The 20,637-nt window shown below is 45.5% G+C and overlaps 2 protein-coding genes across 3 annotated transcripts in view; one reads left to right on the plus strand and one right to left on the minus strand.

Annotated features, from left to right (window-relative positions):
• GPATCH11 (G-patch domain containing 11) overlaps window positions 1–20,637 on the minus strand; it is a 1,168,394-nt gene that overhangs the window by 814,188 nt on the left and 333,569 nt on the right. The window lies entirely within an intron of this gene.
• The window catches only part of STX11 (syntaxin 11), a 58,618-nt gene continuing 47,581 nt past the window's right edge, over window positions 9,601–20,637 (plus strand). Inside the window, exon 1 of one of the 2 annotated variants that reach the window (XM_029594424.1) lies at window positions 9,601–10,619. The gene's annotated coding sequence lies outside the window, so the exon portion shown is untranslated. Of the gene's footprint in view, window positions 10,620–13,952; window positions 14,061–20,637 lie in introns of those variants that run through there. The other variant, XM_029594425.1, reaches the window with a different exon arrangement.

Consider the following 20,637-nt stretch of genomic DNA (forward strand, 5'->3'; position numbering starts at 1 on the left):
ATTTTCCTGCTTGTCCTTGCCATCCCAGCTGTTGAAGCCATCGTTCGTGGTGCCTTCGCCAGATGTTTTGGCCAAAGGCCCTCATTCCGTAGAAGTCTGGGGACCCCCAACTATCTGCTTTGCTGTTAATTCTTGCCCTCTTCCCCCGCCATTGAAGCGAGGAGCGGAAATTTTGCTGACCTCAATAGCCGGGGTTCATCCCTGCTCCAAGACCAATTTGCATTTGGGGTTCTTTAGCTTGCCCTTCTTTTGCCTTTATACTTTGGTCATCCCGACACGATCTCCAGGTGACGACATCTCCGTCTCCGTGGAGATCTCCCCCCGCTTGGTGCTGCGGCCATCCCTGTCTGATATCACTTCGAGTGCGTCTTGTAAGCTGGAATTGAAAATATCTAGGCCTATGTCAGAAAGATGCACTCTGTCCGGCCTAACAAGACTCGGGCAGTGTTCATGTATCATTTCGTGCAATATGCTGAAACCCCCCAATGACTGGCATAAAGCGTGTCAGCCATTTGTTTATTTTGCGCCTTGTCTTATCTATAGCTGTGTGAGAGCGCTCTCCTTTCCATATGCGCCTTGGGGTGATGCAGGACAAAATGCATGTATTCAGCAATAGCTCTGCCATGGCTATGCACTTTTTGCATCTTTTGAGTAAGCTCAACACTGCGGGTGGACGAGAGATCATTTCCAGCTAAGTTAACTGGCTAACTCTGATATGCAGGTAACCGGATGACTTAGCTGGCTAAGTCTTGTCAGGTCAAATTGCTGTCCTAATGTCAGTTGGCTATAGTTAAGATAGCCAGCTAACTATCTGGCTATCTTTGCTATCTGGATTGTGTTTGAATATGGGCCTCTAAATAGATCTCATGCTACTAATGCTGGTAATAAGCAGTGGCTATATCCTAAGTCAACCTAATAGCAGTTTATGGACTTCTCCTCCAAGAACTTGTCCAAACCTTTTTTTAAACCACAGATAAGCTAACTGCCTTAACCACATCCTCTGGCAATGAATCCCAGAGCTTAATTATTCATTGATTGAAAAAGAATTTGCTTTGATTTTTTTTAAATGTGCTACTTGCTAACTTCATGTTGTGCCCCCTAGTCCTTGTATTATCTGAAAGAGTAAACAACTGATTTACATTAACCGCCTTCTAGTACTCTCATGATTTTTAGACCTCTATCATACCCTCCGCCCAATACCTCAGCCATCTCTTCTCCAAACTGAACAGCCCTAACCTCTTTAGCCTTTCCTCAGCCCGTTTCATCCATTTTATCATTTTGGCCACCCTTCTCTGTATCTTTTTTTAGATGCAGTGACCAGAATTGAACACAATACTTAAGGTGTGGACTCAATATGGAGCGATACAGAGGCATTATGAAATTGTCTATTTTATTCACCTTTTCCTTCCTAATAATTCCTAACATTCTGTTTGCTTTTTTGACCACTGCAGCACACTGAACTGACAATTTCAATGTATTATCCACTATGACGCCTAGATCGTTTTCCTGGGTGGTAATTCCTAACATGAAACCTAACATCGTGTAACTACAGCATGGGTTATTTTTCCCTATAAGCATCACCTTCCACTTGCCCATATTAAATTTCATCTGTCACTTGGACACCGATCTTCCAGTCTCACAATGTTCTCCTGCAATTTATCTCTATCCACCTGTGATTTAAATACTGTGAATAATTTTGTATCATCTGCAAATATGATCCCCTCACTTGCTATTTCCCTTTCAAGATCATTTATAAATACATTTAAAAGCAATGGTCCAAGTACAGATCCCTGAGGCACTCCACTGTTTACCTCTCTCCACTAAGAAAATTGACCATTTAATCCTACTCTCTGTTTCCTGTCTTTAAACCAATTTGCAATCCACAAAAGTACATTGCCTCCTATTCTATGACTTTTTACTTTTTTAGGAACCTCTCATGGGGTACTTTGTCAAATTGACAGAGTGTTGTGAACAGCCTATGGGGCAAAAGCTTCCCTGCCTGCAGAAGGCCACTAACATTACCCCTTCCCTCTTTGGTACTGCAAGCAAACAAAAACATTTTATGATAAAGAATATGACCAAGAGTCAAGCACTGTGATATTAAATTTATAAATGTTTCCAAAATTTCCAACGTGGCCACTTCTGACCATTAGGAGAAATAAAAAGGAAAGCCATTTCAAATGTGTCCTTTTTTCCAGACCTGCGCACATCACTGCAGCCTCATTACAGCACACTGCCTGTCCCCTCACCAAATACAGAATAGCTGGCCACAAATTTGAAAAAGAAATATGGAAGCAAAAGCTGAACTGGAAAGCCCCAAAAGCCAGACTCTGCCTGCAGTATAACACTAGAGAACTAATATAGAAATATTCAGATGTACATTTCCCAAAAATGACACAGAGAAAATCAAATTCTCCCACGTCCCATCTCAAACAGAAGCAATAGCAGTCTCAGTCTCCTACCCTTCCAGGCCCCAGCAGTCTTGCTCCACAATCCCCTCTCAGTCCCCAGCACTTTTGCTCTCCTGCCAACCTCCTCCCAGACCTCCCAGTGCCCAGCAGTTGTGCTCCCCAGCCTCTCTCCCCTCACAAACCTTCCAGCCAGTCTCATGCAATACAAAAATGCAAAAAAAACAAAAACATCACCATTCCTCATAAAACAGAATTAAGAAATATAAATCCATCATAATAGAAATCATATTAATAAAAAAACAATCTTTCAAAAACCGGCGATGAATAGAGCATCTAATAAATAAGGATAAAAACAACTTTAAACATTTCCCAAAAATCAATTAAATATTTAGAACCCCAGGCATATCAAATAACACCCAATAATTTAAACTACATAATAAGGATACAAAATGTTTCCCTCGCCAGACCTAGGAACTTTTGATTTCCATTCACCTTAAGATTGTCCTGGGTTAGTGGACAGGAGGTGGGGTTGAGGAGGGAGGGAGAGCAAGAGAGGAGGGAACTCAAATGTTTTCTTCCCCCTCTCATCTACACACGTTCATTCACACACATGCACTCTTCTACCCTCAGACCCTCTTCCACTTCCTCACTCCCCCTTCCCCCCCTTTCACTCACCTCAGTGACTCAATTCCCCTTTCCTCACTTTTACCTCACTTCTCTCCAGTCACACTCCCTCTCCTCCCCCCTCAGTTATTCACCCCTCACTCCCTTCCCTCCTCTCTGTCACTCACCATCCTCACCCTTTCCCTCCCAGTCCTCATTAAGACCCCTTCCCTTCCATCTGAGTTACAACCTGCCATTTGAATCACCTGTCTCCCAGTGGCCGTCTTCTTCCTATTGGCCAAGAATGGGAAACCCACCAATAAGTCATTTGGGCCATCGCTAAACATCTAGTGCCTAGCTCCCTCTCTCTCATATGCACATTCTCTCAAACATGCATGCAAACTCCTCGCTCAAATGCACATCCGCACCCACATGCTCCCTCTGTCTTATACACATTCTCACATAAACACTCTCTCTCTCATATGCATAGGCTGTTACACATAAGCACACTCCATCTCTCTCATACACACGTGCTCTCTCTCTTATGTACACATGCTCACACAAAAGCCCCTCTCCCTCATTTGCACAGACTCTCACTCACATGCAACCTCCATCTCTCTCATACACACACCTGCATGCACATGGTCCCTCTCTCTCATAAACACATTCTCACACACACACAAGCTCCTTTTTTCTCATACACACAGGCTCTCACACACACACACACACACACACTCCATCTCTCTCATACACATATGCTCTCACATGCATGTTCCCTCTCTCATACACACACACCCACCCCAGACAGGATCCCATTCACACACACACACCCCAGTCAGGCTTCCATTCACACACACACTCCAGTCAGGTTCTTGTACATACACTCACACCCTAGTCCGGTTCCTACACACATAAACACACCAGTGAGGTTCCCATACACACACACACACACATTCCAGTCAAGTTCCCATGGACATACATATTCACACACCAGTCAGACTTCCATTTACACCTCCATCCCAGTTGGCTCCCATTCACTCACCCTAGACACCCGCCAGGATCTCTTCATTCAGACACACCTCCACCCCAGTTGGCTCCCATTCACTCACCCTACACACCCCTGTTAGGCTCTCATTCATTCTCATTCACATTCACACACCCCAGTCAGGCTTTTATTCATTCACACACACACACACACACACATACCATTGGAAGCAGACAGGGAACTAATTCTGCTGTTCTTCTTTGTTTGCTAACCCATGCGCTATTTAAATCTCACAAGGCTAGCATTAACTTTATGCTGATCTCGTGCATTGCGAGATCAGCATAGAGTCAGTGCTAGCTACACATACTTGGGATAGCGCATGCTGGCACAGTATAGGAGCAGGAGAACAGCCTCTCTCTTCTTTTTTTGTCCACCGGTGGGATGGGCTCCACTGGCAGCCTCTTCTTACCGCGGACCTCCTCTTCTTCTTGGCCACCGGTGGGAAGAGATCCACCAGCGGCTTTGCAGGCCTCCCAGTCTTCTGCTGCTGTGCCCTCTCCCCCCAGGTATGCTGGTAGTGCTGGGCCTGCCTATGTGTGATTTCACCTGGGCCTGCTTCTGCAGCAGGATCCGGAGTTCTCACAAGTTCCCAGCACTGAAAAAAAAAACAAATACAAAAAAGGTTCCTGGGCGCCCCTGCACCCCCTCCCCTCGCTATGCCACTGCCCAAGGAGAACGCTTGTTGCAGACATAAAGGTCTGAGGAAATGCTGACAGGCTGCAGAGGTGACGGACATCAGAGAAAGTAAACTGCTAATATAAAAACCAGCAGCCTGCAGGGAAGAGAAGAAGAGGGGGTGAGCTGGGCATACAGAGAACATCTACTCTGCTCTGTAATCCAGCCCCCCCAGCTCTCCTCCTACATAGCAGGGAATAGAAGAGGAAGGGGAGATAATGAAGCAGAATCTGCAGAGCAAAGAACAGACACAACAAGGGTTTCAGTTGGCACAAGTTAGAAACTTGTCAAGGCCTCAACCTTGGCATTGATGAATGGCGCTATTGCTCACAACTTTTAGGCTTTTGCTAATTCAACCTCTTTTTGTGTCCGAGGGCTTAATTTCTGGCAGACCCCAGAATGGTATTCTACCACCTTTTTTTTCTGAGACCTAAGGAAATGAAGCAGAGCTGGCAGTGTATATCAATCCTGGTTCCCCTGAAGAAACAGAAAAGAACTAGTAGTTGCATGCATCATTTATGGCGCCGCCAGCCCTTGGAGGAAGCAGAGAACAGAAACAGGCAGATGCAATACACATGCGGGAAAAACAGGCGCTCACGATTGAGCGCCCGCTTTCCTAATGCGCGCTCATCTACCTCTTCCTGGTGCATGATGCTGTGGGCAAATGAGCTGCTGCATAGCCAGGAGAAATTATGTGTCCCTAGCACCTTCTTGGCATTGGGCACCAAGGGGAATTGGCTATGCGCGGGTTAGGAAAACGGACGCCCAATTTACAAGCGTCCATTTTCTGAACCCGATGCTCATAAATTGAGCATCCATTTTCCTGACTGCTGTCAAGACTTTTTTTTAATTTTTTCACGTTACTGCTTTCTGTGGTTCATCCGACTTAATATCGCCATCATAATAAGTTGGAGGAACCACGGAAAAGCAGTATTTTGTTCTTTTTAATTCAATTTTTGGGGCTTCTCAAAACTTAACACCAGTTCCGTGCATGTCGGGCACACGGTTATTTTTTTACATCGGGGGGTAATAGCTAATAGCCTCATCAACATGGCATTTACATGTGATGAGTGCTATTAGCTATGCCCTGGTTTGGACATGTGTTTTGGACGCGCTGATCCCCTTATTGCATTAAGGGTTATAGACACACGTCCAACTGCGGGTTATCCTGTGCGGATGGTATTGCATCAGTCTGAGAGTGTTGGAGCTGTTTACCCTTAGACAAGGGCAGCCATATGGCTTTCATTTTTGTGCAGTTTACCAGCTCAATGTAGGAGGCTGTGGGGCTCCACAACAAAGGTAAAAAAAAGAAAGAAATGGGGTGAATGCGTCAGCGCCTTTGCTTTTGCCGGTCCTTGGTGCGTTGGCTTCCTGCTTATCGTGTGATCCTCCCAGACCTTGCCGCCTCTGCTGCAGGTGACCACACTGGTGAGAGTGAAAAGGCCCATGAGAGTGAATGAGGAGATGTGGGCAGGAGGGGGGGGAAGGATCTGAGGGAGGGGAAGGAGAATGAGTGATGGGATGTGGGAGGGTGAGAGCAAGAGTAGAGGGATCAGAGAGGCTGTGGGTTGTGTGGGGGAGCAAGTCAGGGAATTAAAGGTGAGGCAGAGTGTTGAGTGAGGGGACTGGAAGGTCTATGAGATGATCAGGGTGGGAGGGAGTCTGACTGAAGTGATCGACAGGGGTGGAGAAAGGATTGGGTAGGGAGGGGGATAGAGAGTGAGGAAAACATGTGACATTCCTCCCTTCCTTTCACTCCCAAGGAGGCAAAGAGCAGCTCATCCTTTTGAATTACAGGCCTCTGTCCAAGGAGACTGAGGACAGCGGTCAGTGCACACTAGTCTCCTTCTGCCCCCTAAAGCAGAGATGATTCTGGCTTGAGGAGGAAGAGGCTGCAGGATTACCAGGGCTAGGAGGTTAGACTTAAGGACATTAGGACCATTGGGGAGTTTTTCTTTTTTTTTTGGGGGGGGGGGGGGCATGCTGGAGATAGGGGATCAGGATCACTAGGGCAGAAAGGAAGAAGGTGTTAGGGAATCTTCAGCTGGGGTCACAAGTGTCTCACATGGAATCATTCTTTTGATGCCAGAAGTAGCAGCATTAGCAGTGGAAGGCAGCACGGGGCCTGCAAGCCAGCACACACTCACAAGCCCTGCAGTGGCCCTGTCCTCAGATCAGTTTCTGTAGTAATAGAAGCCCTGCAGTGGCCCTGTCCTCAGATCAGTTTCTGTGGTAGTAGAAGCCCTGCAGTGGCCCTGTCCTCAGATCAGTTTCTGTAGTAATAGAAGCCCTGCAGAGGCCCTGTCCTCAGATCAGTTTCTGTGGTAGTAGAAAGCCCTGCAGTGGCCCTGTCCTCAGATCAGTTTCTGTGGTAGTAGAAAGCCCTGTGCGAGGAGGGATGGAGGCTGCTGACATTCATTACTAATGCTGGTGCTGCTTACAGATCACTGTTGGTTTTGGGACCAGCTACTGGGGGGGGGGGGGGGGGGGGGGCGGGGGCTGAATGTGCATGGGCCCATGAAGATTGCCACAGCTTCTCTTTCCTCACGCACCACTGAACCTGCTGAAGAGAAAAACGTTGCCCGTCATCAGCCTGCCCTCTCTTCTCACTAGTTGTCATCCACCTTTGGCTCAGGGCCCAGATGAAAAGGTTGCTGCTTGCCCAGTCCAGGGGAATGTTTAGAGAAGGGACTGTTTGAAGGGAAGGGGCTGATGCCTACCAGTGCTCACTGCGCATGAAGAATATGTATGTGTGTGTGTGTGAGAAAGAAAGTTATACCTGGTCCTGGACCCACCCCTTGCACAGGTCACAACTGGCCCTGGTCCCACCCATCTCACCCTTCCCCCATTATTCCATTTCCTTTTTGTCTATAAATTAAACCCTGAAAAGATGTAAGTGAACTAGAGAACAAACATGCTGGGGCTACGTTTATTCTTATTTACTTACTCCAGTATGTGAACTTCAGCCGTTGCACATTAAATTCTTTCACGTTGAACTATTATTTCAACCGATTCTAACATGTTTCGTAAAAGACCTATAAACCTATTTTAAAATAAATGCCGAAGTACGGAACAGTGCCCATAGGGAGCATGAGGAAAAAGATGAATGCTCATAATCTGCATCCAGCACATAATTTACAGATTTTTTTTAATGATTTTAATTTATTTTTTTAAATCCTGAACAGCAGCTCTACTTCCGTTTCAGGAAGTTTACAATCTCTGCCTACACACAGGCAATGGGACAACCCAAACGCCAGCAACCAGAGGGAGCTCTGCGCTGCTCGCTCCCGCCAGGCTCGCGTTAAAGCTTTCCGCAAGTCAGGCCTATCCAGTACCGAGCGGTAGGAAGAGCTGCGTTAGTGCCTACGGCACCCGCGGTTACCGCCCGCACAGTGCAGCTCACCTACCGCTCGATCCTGAAGCCTAATTATATGTAAATGTAAGCCGCGTCCGAAAAGCCTTAGGCCCGCGCAACCCAGGATACTGGATAGAGCGCCTATACAGGATCCTGGGTGCGCGGGCCTAAGGCTTCACGCCACGCTGGTATCTGTCATTTCAAATGTCATTTGAAATGACAGATACCAGGAAGCAACGGCGGCGACAGCGCAGAAGCAACGGCGAAACGACTTGTCAGTGTCCCCCCTCCTCTCGGAGCAGGGCGCGAAAAGCCGCCTTGCTCCGGGAGGAGGGGGGACACTGACAGCGGCGAAGCAACGGCGAAGACAGCGGCAAAAACGACTTTTCAGTGTCCCCCCTCCTCTCGGAGCAGGGCGGAAAAGCCGCCTTGCTCCGGGAGGAGGGGGGACACTAGCAACGGTGAAGCTTTCCCCCAGCCCGGATGCCGGCAAAAAACTTATTTTTGCAGCCAGCCATGAGCAGGAACACGATCTGGCTCCCGTAGCTCCTCCCAACAAGATGGCCGCCTGCACGGGGAAAGCGTGCAATTGGCCGCTCAAGACGTGATGTCGTGACGTCATGTCTTCAGCGGCCAATTGCATGCTTTCCCCGTGCAGGCGGCCATCTTGTCGGGAGGAGCTAAGGCAGGCCAGATCGTGTTCCTGCTCAGGGCTGATGGCTGCAAAAAAGTAAGTTTTTGCCGGCGTCCGGGCTGGGGGAAAGCTTCGCCGCTGTCATCTCTCTCCCCCCCTCCCGGAGCAAGGCTGCTTTTCGCGCCCTGCTCCGGGAGGGGGGGGGGGTGAAGAGATGACAGTGGCGAAGCAACTTACTTTTAGCTTTTAAGTTTTTTTTCGCTTATTTTTTTGGATTCGCCGCTGTCATCTCTCCCTCTCCCCCCCCCCCCCCCCCCCGGAGCAAGGCAGCTTTTTGCGCCCTGCTCCGGGAGGGGGGAGAAGAGACAAGCGGGGAAACAACTTACTTGCGGGGAAACAACTTACCTGCACGGGGAAAGCGGTCTCCGTGGCAGCCCCAGTCCTCTCCCCTCCTCCCGAAGCCAAAAAAAAAAAAAGCTGCCACGGAGACAGGCACCCATGATCGCGGCCGGGGCAGGTGAGCGGGGGCTGGGGGAAAGCTTGCCACCTACCCTTACTCATGCCTCTACCACCTGGGTCAGGGTAGGCGGGTAAGTTTGCAGGTTTAAACGCGCGACAAAACGGCAGGGAAAGGTAGCGTTAGTCGGGGCGCGGGTTACGGGATGCTAGGGGAATAGCTAATTGACTCGTTTGCATGCAATATCGAGCTAATTCGCTCGTTTGCATGCAATATACATGCCGCGGCGGAAGGGGTTACCTGGGGAATTTAGGACGCGGTAGGAGTAGGTTAAAGGGGATTCGGGATCGCAGGAAGGGCTAACGCGGCCGGAACGTGAGTTAAAAGCGGCTTAGGAGCAGGGTAAACGCAGCCGCACTTTACAGGATAGGCCTGTTCCTTATCGGGTGCGGGATCTCGCTCTCCCCCCCGTGCGTGCGTGCGCGCGCTCTTCCTGGCACTGACTCAGCCGGTTTGGGCTTTCCACGCGTCTTGGGCAATGCGCGGGGGGATCCGGGCAGTTGCATTCAAAACGAAACTTCCCCACGTGTCTCGATCCCCAAACACACACACAGAGGGAGAGAGTACACACTCAAACCACAAAATGGGGGGACCAACGCTCCCAACACACTCACACACGATATCTACCTCCCCCCCCCCCCCCCGAAAAAGAGAATCCCTTCTACCATTCAATTTTGCTTCAAAGTATGGAGACCAAATAAACTCCAAATTATAGGAAAAATCAGTGCCTTTGAACAGGGAGGGAATGGAGGAAAATTATTTTAAAAACGAAAGACATTTAGCTGGAGAAAAGTAAGCAAATTGAAACAAAAAACAGTTAAAACAAATCTACAAAGAAAACCTGATTCAGAAAAAAAAAAAGAAAACGCCTTTCATTGACAAGCGGGGATTAGGGAAGAAAACAAGCAAAAAGAAAAAAAAATACCCTGTCTTGCTACTTGGGGCTCAGATGAAAGAGAAGAGGAGCAAACTACTCCTAATCCAGGATTTTGTCTTTTAAATCGGTTTCTCTACTCAATCAGCAGCGGAAGCTTCCTTCTCCCCGGTAACTAGAAGTGGCTCAAGCCGTCCCCCAGTATCGGAGGAGGAGCCTTAATCGCACAGCTCGGTCGCTCCCACCATAAATACCTCCCTTCCCCTCCACAGCCGCCAACATCTGTCAGCGGCTGGAGCGTCCCCTGCCGGCGCTGTCTGGTAGCGCTCGGCGCGCCTTTAGCTCTTCCGACACGGGGAAGGAAAGCTGCGGCGGGTGCCTGACCCCAGGGGCGAGCTGAACTCCGGGAGGGTCTTTCTAAAACCCACGCATCTGTGGGAGGCAGCAGGAGCATCGGTTCCTTCTTTGCACAAGAAGTCGTGCGTCTGAGCTGTTACTCTTCAAGGTAAGTGTTATATTTGTCTCCCTTACTGATGTTCTTGTCCCTTACATTTTAAACTGGCTTACAGATGGTTTTTGTTTTTTTTTTTAACCATTTCTCGTCGTGGTGTTGCTTAAGAGGGGAGGTGCAGGAACTTCCTTAGACTTCTGGTTTTGCTGTGCTGTGTTTTGAAATACAAGTGAAGCTCTTCAGTTTCTTCTACTCCAGTCCCCATGAATGTCCTTAACGCAACAGATCTAAAGTCCAGAGTGCTGGGATTTTTTACTTTTTGAAACTAAATATAAATACCAATAAAGCACAGAACCGGTAACTGAGTAATATTAAGCTGTTTAAAAACATTCCTTGTTTCCTAATTGCAAGGCAAAAGAAAAAGTAAATGAACTGTCACTTGTGATGTTTTTTTTTTCTCATGCATTTCACGATTTTGTGCCCATTCCTAGGATCTCATCCTTCTTTTCTCCTTTCCATAGAATATGCGGTATTTAATATTAATAAAAGAGAGATGCATACTTCAATGATTCATAATCCAATGTTTTATTATGTCTGTGTAGTGGAGTGGTAAACTTTGGTTCTACACCCTTCGTATTGCAGTGTAATCTCCCCAGAACAAACTTTTTGGGCCGATGCAATATTGGTGCGCGTTAAAGGGGTGCTTGTGATTGAGCGCCTGCTCCCTTAATGCACGCTGATCCACTTCTCTGGGGCGCCGAATGCAAACAGACTGCCAAGGTAAAAAGGAGGTGCCAGGGGAAATTGCGAACCCCTAGTGCCTCCTTGGCAGCGGGCGCCTGTCAGCCACTTAGGAAAACGGACGCTCAGTTTTAGAGCCTCTATTTTCCTATCCTGACTGCCAGCACACTTATTTTTTTTGGGACACTTCTAATTATTAGTTCCTCTGACTATGCCATCCACTTTGGCTCGGGGCCCAGATGAAAAGGTTGCTGCTTGCCCAGGTCCAGGGGAGTGTTTAGAGAAGGGACTGTTTGACGGGCAGGATCAGATGCAGAAGAGATTGACTACACGGTATTAAGTCTGAGAAAGTACAGAAAACCCGTAGCCTCATCAACACGCATTTGCGTGTGATAAGTGCTATTACCTACAGACGTTGTGGACGCGCTAACCCCCGTTTTGCATCGGGGATATGGACGCGCATCCAATTGTGGGTTAAACCGTGCGTTGCAGCCAGCACACGGTATAGCATCGGCCTGTTGTGAATTCAGGCACTGCTTGCTCCCTTCTGATTTACTTTTCTGACCGTGCAAACTGATGACAGCTAGGCTTTGAAAGATCACTTAACAAGTTACTTTAACCACTATGGGGCCAAACAAGTCCTGCTTACTCCCTTATTTTAGATCAGTAAATTGACAAACATTAGGTACAAAGAGGTTTTTTTTGGGGGGGGGGGGGGGTATTTAAAAAAAACAACCCAGAAATGACACCTTAGACAGACACCCCTAAACGTAATAGTGAAAATCAGATAAGGTTATAGTGCACTCTCCCTAAATCTCCAGCTTAAGCTCTACAAATTGATTCAGAATAATCATAACAGCACCAGGGAATCAGAAGCCTTGATGCATCATATCTTCCTGCTGATCTAACTTGGTCATTCTTGTCACTAGTCAAGATAAGGAGTAGAAAAAAAAATGTGACAAACTGTTGCATTTTCCGCCCTTGCTGGTAAAGTGTTAGTGCGCTTGCTAATGCCGCCTCGTTCTAATGGGATTTCTTTCAGAAGCTGAGTACCAGGGCCTGAAAAGAGTTTGGGCTGTCCTTGTGGTTTAGTTTCCTGCTGACTGAGAGAATGAAATCTGCTAAATGATATTGTGTCCTCTTGTATGTAAGCTGAGCACTTTAACTCAATCCAAGACTAACTTTTCCTCCTGTTATAACCTGGAAAGCAAATTTCATGGGCGCTTTTTTTTTTTTTTTTTCTTTCAATAAAGATTTTTTTCCCCAAGGCTTACAATGGTAATAGGTCCTTTTTTTTTTTTTTTTTTTTTTTAAATAAAGCTCAATTACACATGCAAGAGTCTGTCCTCAGCATGTGCACATGTGTGATGCTGTAGGAGGCAGTAAAATAGCAGACATTTAAAAGCAAAGCAATTCTATTTAGGGGTGACTGCACAACTGGATCTTCAAGCGCCTGCAGGTTGTTTAGGTCCATGTAAATAATGGGAAACTAAATATCACAGAACTGTCTTAACATTTCATTTATGGTCCCAGCAGCTTTCCTTTAGATTTCCAGCTCAACCTGAATTAAACCCCACTAGGCTACAATACCATCAGTCAACATGCACATGTACCTGGGGTGAGGAGTGGAGCATTTCTCTTCCCTCCCCCCCCCCCCCCCCCCCCTATATTTTCACTCCATTCCCACCAGCCCTGACATTGCAGTGACAATCCTCTGCCAACAGCTACAGATGTGGCTCCCTTGTGGAGCCTGTCATGGGTCTGACAGGTAGGTACAGCTGTTGTATGGCCACTGGGACTCCCGCCCTATCCTGGAGACTGTGAGTGCTTTCTGTGCAGCATTCCCAGCATCAGGCAACCCAAGAAGCAGAAAGCAGGCTGCAGAATAGAATCTGGATGCACGGCGGTGAGTGTGTGTGCCATCAGAACAGATCAAGCGTGCCATGAAGAAGTCGCCGCTGCCTGGTGCTTAGATTCAGCCCATTTTCCTCTCAGCGTTGCACAGCAAAGAGGGACATTAGCTGTGGCTCTTAGAAGTCCAGGAGCTGCTTTCTGAGAACACCGTAATCTACAGGCCTTTCAACCTACCGTAGCTATACCACTCCTACCACTTCTATAGTGCTACTCAGCGTAGGCAGTACTGGTAAAAAAAAAAAAAGACCTATGAGACAGTCCCTGATCAGTAGAGCTTACGGTCTATTCAAGACAAACATGCAGGGCAAAAGAGACTCTGGGAGTTTCATTGAAACGGGACAATCGAGGATGGGGGGGGTTAGATGTAAAAGCAGCCTCAAAAAGGTGGGTTTTTAGATGGGATTTAAATTAAAGTACGAGAGGGAGCAAGACGCACCAGCTCAGGTGGGAAACAAGGAGTCTGGAACTGGCGGTGGAGGAGAAGGGCATGGATGGGGGTTATTTGCCGGGTGAGAGGAATGCCTGAATCCCAGAGTATGGGGAATCCATGGGCAGCATGCGGGGCACTAGTGGTAATTTTTACCTAAAAACAGGTACTGGGTTGGGTCCATGGGTAACCTCAGTCTTCCTCTTTTTTTTTTTTTTTCCCAATCAAGTAAAAGAAGCAAGCTCTGGGTTGGGTGACCTGGCAGAAAATCCCCGCATTGCACACAGCATCTCCTCCTCTTTCTGGCCCCAGACTGAGTCAGACGGGGAGAGCATGCACGGAGCACCAAATGTGACTCGCACTGAGTGTTGGGAGCAACAGCAGGGGAAGAGCTCGGACAGCCAAGTGCCAAGGTAAACTAACTGAGGCAGCTGCCCCACACTGCATGGATTTCTTCTTTCTGCTGCATATAGAGGGACCTGGAGTCTGGGAATGAGGAAGTCTCTTTACCAGTGGTGATTTTTCTGCCAGGCCATTCCAGATCACCAACCTGGAACCTTGTTAACCTGCTTCCTCCCCCCCCCCCCCCCCCCCCCCCCCCCCCCCCCCCCCCCCCCCCCCCCCCCCCAAGCCAAGTACAGAGGGGAAGGGATAGAGAGGAGTCCATGTTAGTTTGAACACCTAACCTCAATAAGGTATATACCATCTGCTCATATTGATAGTTTAACTACCTATCTCCTAGGGTTCTGGTCTCTATGAGACACAGGCTCTAAGGTATTCTATTTTTATTTTTTCCGGCTTTTTACTTGTTTTTGTAAAAAATAGTATAGTTATGCTTAAAGGAGCAGGGTTTATAAAGATACATTGTATTTTTTTCCTTCTATTATCTTATTTTACTTGTTTTGGTTTTATTTTTATGGTCTTTAGTTAAAAGTAATTTTTAGTTATTTTGTTGTTTTATAATTTGTAATCTTGTAAACCGTTTTGGTCAAATTTGTTTGAAAAGACGGTATAGAAATATTTTTAAATAAATAAATGTGCGGTGAGAGAAGGAAAGGGAAGACGCAGGAGTCTTGCAGGTGCAGTGAAGGACAAAGTGAGCAGCAGAGCTGGGGGCAGCTGCACCCTTTGCCCATGTCAAGGAAACAAGGAGGGGGACCCTAAAGCAAGATTTCTCTGTGCGCAGTTACAGGGCCAAATTATGGCCGAAACCCCAGGAACATGTTACTGAAAAAAAATGTGCTGAAGCCATGGATTCCCTGCAGATGCAACAGTTATTACAGCATAAGAAAGTTCGTGGACCAACCCAGTGGCTTGAGTAGCAGTACTGCACACTTCCATGCATCGATTAAAGTTTTCCAGCCTTGGTGGAGCGGGCAGTGGAGCTAAGGGCGCACAAAGAGCCCCCCCCCCCCCCTCAGCAGTCTCTCCTGAATTTTAAAAGCAAAAAGAGAGAGGGAGCCGAGACTCACATGAGCCTGGCACAACGGAGCAGCAGCCCAGTGACTCTTGAAATTTGACTGTGCCTATGTCGGTGTAGAAGGCTCCGGAGGCTTCCCCGGACCACCCACCACCTTTATGCAAAATGTACATAGAGAGAGAGAAATGATAGACAATCACACACATAGTGTGTAGCTAATGTCTGCTGGTTTTTTTTCCCTCCAGTCATTAGCAGTGAATTTCCATCGCCATCTCCATGGTTCCTCTAGCCCTGGAGGATGAAGTACAAGTTTATTTGATGACATACTTAACTTTTTATAGATTTTCTTGATCAGGTTGATTTTGGGATTTTATTATTAACTTGCACACTTTTTTTTGTTTTTTTATCCCTATATAAGCTTTTTTGTTTGTGCCACCTTAACACTGAGGGTATCTGGATGGCTAATAAAATAGCAGGGATAAGCATCAATGTGTTTCCATTGAACATCCTGCCCAGTTCTGGTCTGTGAGGTTTTCAGCTTATGGGCATGCCTATAATTAGTGCATAGTAATTGTTTCAGCTTACGATGGGCATGCCTATAATTACTGAATACTAATGGTCTTGTCTGTACTTTGGATAAAAGCAATACATAGGTAGAATTTTGATATTATCACCCACTAGCTTCTTAATAGCTGTTCTTATTAAAAAGGTTTTAGCATTGAACGCATGATGCTTTCACAACCTGCCATCCTGTTCCTTCACAGCCACACCCATCTCCATGCCCAAAATGTGAAAATCGCCAGAAGCTTCTATTGAAAGTGTGGCTTTTAGTTCTTTCAGCAGCTGAAAGATCCATTGTTGGAGGGGAAGGAGACCATTTATTGTTCACTTGGATAATCTCAGTGAAAATGATCACATATAATATAAAAAAAATTTTTTTTATATATATAGCCTTTACCATTTTAATTATGGCCACATGCATTCCTTCCCTTTCCTCAGCCCCTGGATTTAAAAAAAATCTTTGTATTACAGTTGTCAATTTTGTACCTGTACTGCCCATATGCTATGATGAGTAAAGCAGTACCCCAATTTTTTTTTTTTATTATTATTATTTACGTATCTAATTTGAGTAGCTAAACAGGGGGAGTTTTCAAAAACTTTAAGAACTGCATTTTTCCATCAGAAGAAGAAACCTAATGATTGCAACTCTAACAATTAAAAAAAAATAGTCCTCATTCTCGACTAGATTTGAGACCTGCAACAGTTTTTTTTTGGGCTAGCCCTTGCACGATGTGGCATCTTGCTGATACCAACTCATAAGCATTGAAATGTGCTTCTCGGTGGAAAGGAAGGTGACTTTGGTGGATGGCCATAAGAAGATGCTCTGATACTATCAGTAGAGAACTTCAATTTGGGGAGGGTGGGGGAAACAAGGGTGAGTTTTTTTGTTTTGTTTTTTTAATCCATTGCCAAGGATCGCTGATGTCTGCATTACTGACTGACTTCTGCTTTTGGTAGCTATGGAAACGTAACATTTTCCAGGGCTGGAAATGAAGAAGAGTGCATGGGGGTAACTTGCTAGTGCAGCGGTTACTGGTGTGGTGGCGTTCATTCCACTACGGTCCAGAGATAGCAGGAGGCCCGTGGGACCATGCTGGAGCTCATTCCACCATGGCCCGAAGACAACAGGAGACCATTTGCGTGTGTGTCTGTGTGAGAGCTTGTATGTTTGTGTGCCTGTGAGAGCCTAGGTGTAACATGTAGGTTCTCACACACACACATAATGTATCGGAGAGGGAGTGTGAGAGAGAATGAATGTGTTATTGTGCATGAGAGAGAGAGAATTTTTTTGGCCCCTACCTCCCCCAATCAATGACAATCTCAAGGTGACTGCAAATCAGATCCCAGGTATGGTCAGCAGGACATTTTTTAATCTTTATTAGTTTTAATTATTGGGTGTAATTTGATTCTGCTCTTTCAAAATATTTACTTTTTTTTTGGGGGGGGGAATAAAACATTTTTTAATTATTTGATTTTTTTATTCATTAGATGTGTTTAAATATTTTATTGGTGTTTGAGATTTTTAAATATTCTATTCATTAACTGGTTTGAAATATTCTTTTTATGAATATGATTTTACTATTATGAATGATTTATATTTCTTGATTTTATTATTTAATGTTTGAAGAATGGTTATGCTTCTTTTTCCATTATTGCTCTGCATTTAGAGGCCGGTTTGCTGTGGGTTCCAGTTCAGTTCTTCTCAGCATGTTTCTGTTGATACTTTCTGATCTCTTTATTTGGTCAGGGTCTCTCTGTGTTCTGCTTATGTGACTGAGATGAAGTATTTTGCTGGCATGTCGTTTCTGTGTAGGGATCTATAGCAGCCTGGTTTCCTAATAAGAGTTTTTTCTTGGTGTAATATGTGCAGTGTTGCCTTTTCATAGATAAGGTTGTTAGGGGAGTTTTAGTATGGAAGGTTTACTGTATTGTAATGGTAATTCTATGTATTCATGACTTTCTGAGGGCCAAGCCCACATCTAGCACACATTACAAAAAGTCTAATTCCATAGGAGCTCCAAGAGTCTTCTATGCAAGTTTTCTGGTTGGCACCACAGCAGTGCATGTAAATATAATATGCATGTTGTAAGTGATATTTTTGCCTCAGAAGACTGTACTTTTGAATGTTTTTTTCATGTAAAATGTTATAAATGCATAACTTGGGCGAGTGTGTGTGTGGCATGCGTGCAAGGCTGTAAGGTTTGTCTAGGGTACCTAATACCCTTCCCTGTCCATGGGTTCTGGGATGGGGCAGGCACATACGTTTAAAACATATAGATTGCAGGATGGAGCTGCGCTTTATTTGATAGGCTCTGGGCAGGCACTGAATGACTTGGGGGGGGGGGGAGCAGCACAGAATTTGTTTCACACAGGGTAGCCAAAAAGCTAGCACCGGCCCTGATGAGCATGGGAGATGCAGGAGACCTTAGATATTCGGGAATGGGTCATCAGGAAATGTGAAACCCTGTTCTTGGTGCCAGTTGCACTGAAAGTCCTCCGTAAATAGATTGGGTCTCCCTAGTGAGGATGCACTGATTCAGTTACTAGTTTTGATGGGGGAAGACTCCTCTTGACGTTTTGGAACTGCTCATAAGAATATGAGCAAGGTCCATGTTTCTTCACTTACATTGTCTTCAGTCCTGAGAATCTTGGGGGGCAGAAAATTAGATGCTTCTGTTGGGGATGAAGGCCAATTTTATGTTTCAGCAGACTGGGTAATTTCAACTCTGCATCATGCTAGTTCTGCTTAAAGTATCTGGGTTAGAAGAGGAAGAGGACAGGGCTGCGGGTGTCTCTCTCTGGCAGAGCTGTGAAACAGTTGAGATGAGAAAGCATGGACTTCAACCAAGCTTTATATATATATATATATATTATTTTTTTTTTTTGTCCTGAGCATAGATAAGAACATAAGAAATTGCCATGCTGGGTCAGACCAAGGGTCCATCAAGCCCAGCATCCTGTTTCCAACAGAGGCCAAAACCAGGCCACAAGAACCTGGCAATTACCCAAACACTAAGAAGAACCCATGCTACTGATGCAATTAATAGCAGTGGCTATTCCCTAAGTAATCTTGATTAATAGCCGTTAATGGACTTCTCCTCCAAGAACTTATCCAACCTTTTTTGAACCCAGCTACACTAACTGCACTAACTACCTTCTCTGGCAACAAATTCCAGAGCTTTATTGTGCGTTGAGTGAAAAAGAATTTTCTCCAATTAGTCTTAAATGTGTTACTTGCTAACTTCATGGAATGCCCCCTAGTCCTTCTATTATTCGAAAGTGTAAATAACCGAGTCACATCTACTCGTTCAAGACCTCTCATGATCTTAAAGACCTCTATCATATCCCCCTCAGCCGTCTCTTCTCCAAGCTGAACAGCCCTAACCTTTTCAGCCTTTCCTCATAGGGAAGCTGTTCCATCCCCTTTATAATTTTGGTTGCCCTTCTCTGTACCTTCTCCATCGCAACTATATCTTTTTTGAGATGCGGCGACCAGAATTGTACACAGTATTCAAGGTGCGGTCTCACCATGGAGCGATTACAGAGGCATTATGACATTTTCCGTTCTATTAACCATTCCCTTCCTAATAATTCCTAACATTCTATTTGCTTTTTTGACTGCTGCAGCACACTCAGCCGACGATTTTAAAGTATTATCCACTATGATGCCTAGATCTTTTTCCTGGGTGGTAGCTCCTAATATGGAACCTAACATCGTGTAACTACAGCAAGGGTTATTTTTCCCTATATGCATCACCTTGCACTTGTCCACATTAAATTTCATCTGCCATTTGGATGCCCAATCTTCCAGTCTTGCAAGGTCCTCCTGTAATGTATCACAGTCTGCCTGTGATTTAACTACTCTGAATAATTTTGTATCATCCGCAAATTTGATAACCTCACTCGTTGTATTCCTTTCCAGATCATTTATATATATATTGAAAAGCACCGGTCCCAATACAGATCCCTGAGGTACTCCACTGTTTACCCTTTTCCACTGACAATATTGACCATTTAATCCTACTCTCTGTTTCCTGTCTTTTAACCAGTTTGTAATCCACGAAAGGACATCGCCTCCTATCCATGACTTTTTAGTTTTCGTAGAAGCCTCTCATGAGGGACTTTGTCAAACGCCTTCTGAAAATCCAAATACACTACATCTACCGGTTCACCTTTATCCACATGTTTATTAACCCCTTCAAAAAATGAAGCAGATTTGTTAGGCAAGACTTCCCTTGAGTAAATCCATGTTGACTGTGTCCCATTTAAATCATGTCTTTCTATGTGCTCTACAATTTTGATCTTGAGAATAGTTTCCACTATTTTTCCCGGCACTGAAGTCAGGCTCACTGGTCTATAATTACCCGGATCGCCCCTGGAGCCTTTTTTAAATATTGGGGTTACATTGGCCACCCTCCAGTCTTCAGGTACAATGGATGATTTTAATGATAGGTTACAAATTTTAACTAATAGATCAGAAATTTCATTTTTGAGTTCCTTCAGAACCCTAGGATGCATACCATCCGGTCCAGGTGATTTGCTACTCTTTAGTTTGTCAATCTGGCCTACTACATCTTCCAGGTTCACAGTGATTTCGTTCAGTTCGTCTGAGTCATCACCCCTGAAAACCATCTCCGGAACTGGTATCTCCCCACATCCTCATAGTAAACACGGAGGCAAAGAATTCATTTAGTCTTTCTGCAATGGCCTTATCTTCCCTAAGAGCCCCTTTAACCCCTCTGTCATCTAATGGTCCAACCGACTCCCTCACAGATTTCTTGCTTTGGATATATTTTAAAAAGTTTTTATAAGAGTTTTTGCCTCTATGGCCAACTTCATTTCAAATTCTCTCTTCGCCTGTCTTATCAATGTTTTACACTTACCTTGACAATGCTTATGTTTTATCCTATTTTCTTCAGATGGATCCTTCTTCCAATTTTTGAAGGATGTTTTTTTGGCTAAAATAGCCTCTTTCACCTCACCTTTTAACCATGACTGTAATCGTTTTG

The sequence above is a fragment of the Rhinatrema bivittatum genome, chromosome 3, assembly GCF_901001135.1.
Source record: "Rhinatrema bivittatum chromosome 3, aRhiBiv1.1, whole genome shotgun sequence".
Lineage (NCBI taxonomy): Eukaryota > Metazoa > Chordata > Amphibia > Gymnophiona > Rhinatrematidae > Rhinatrema > Rhinatrema bivittatum.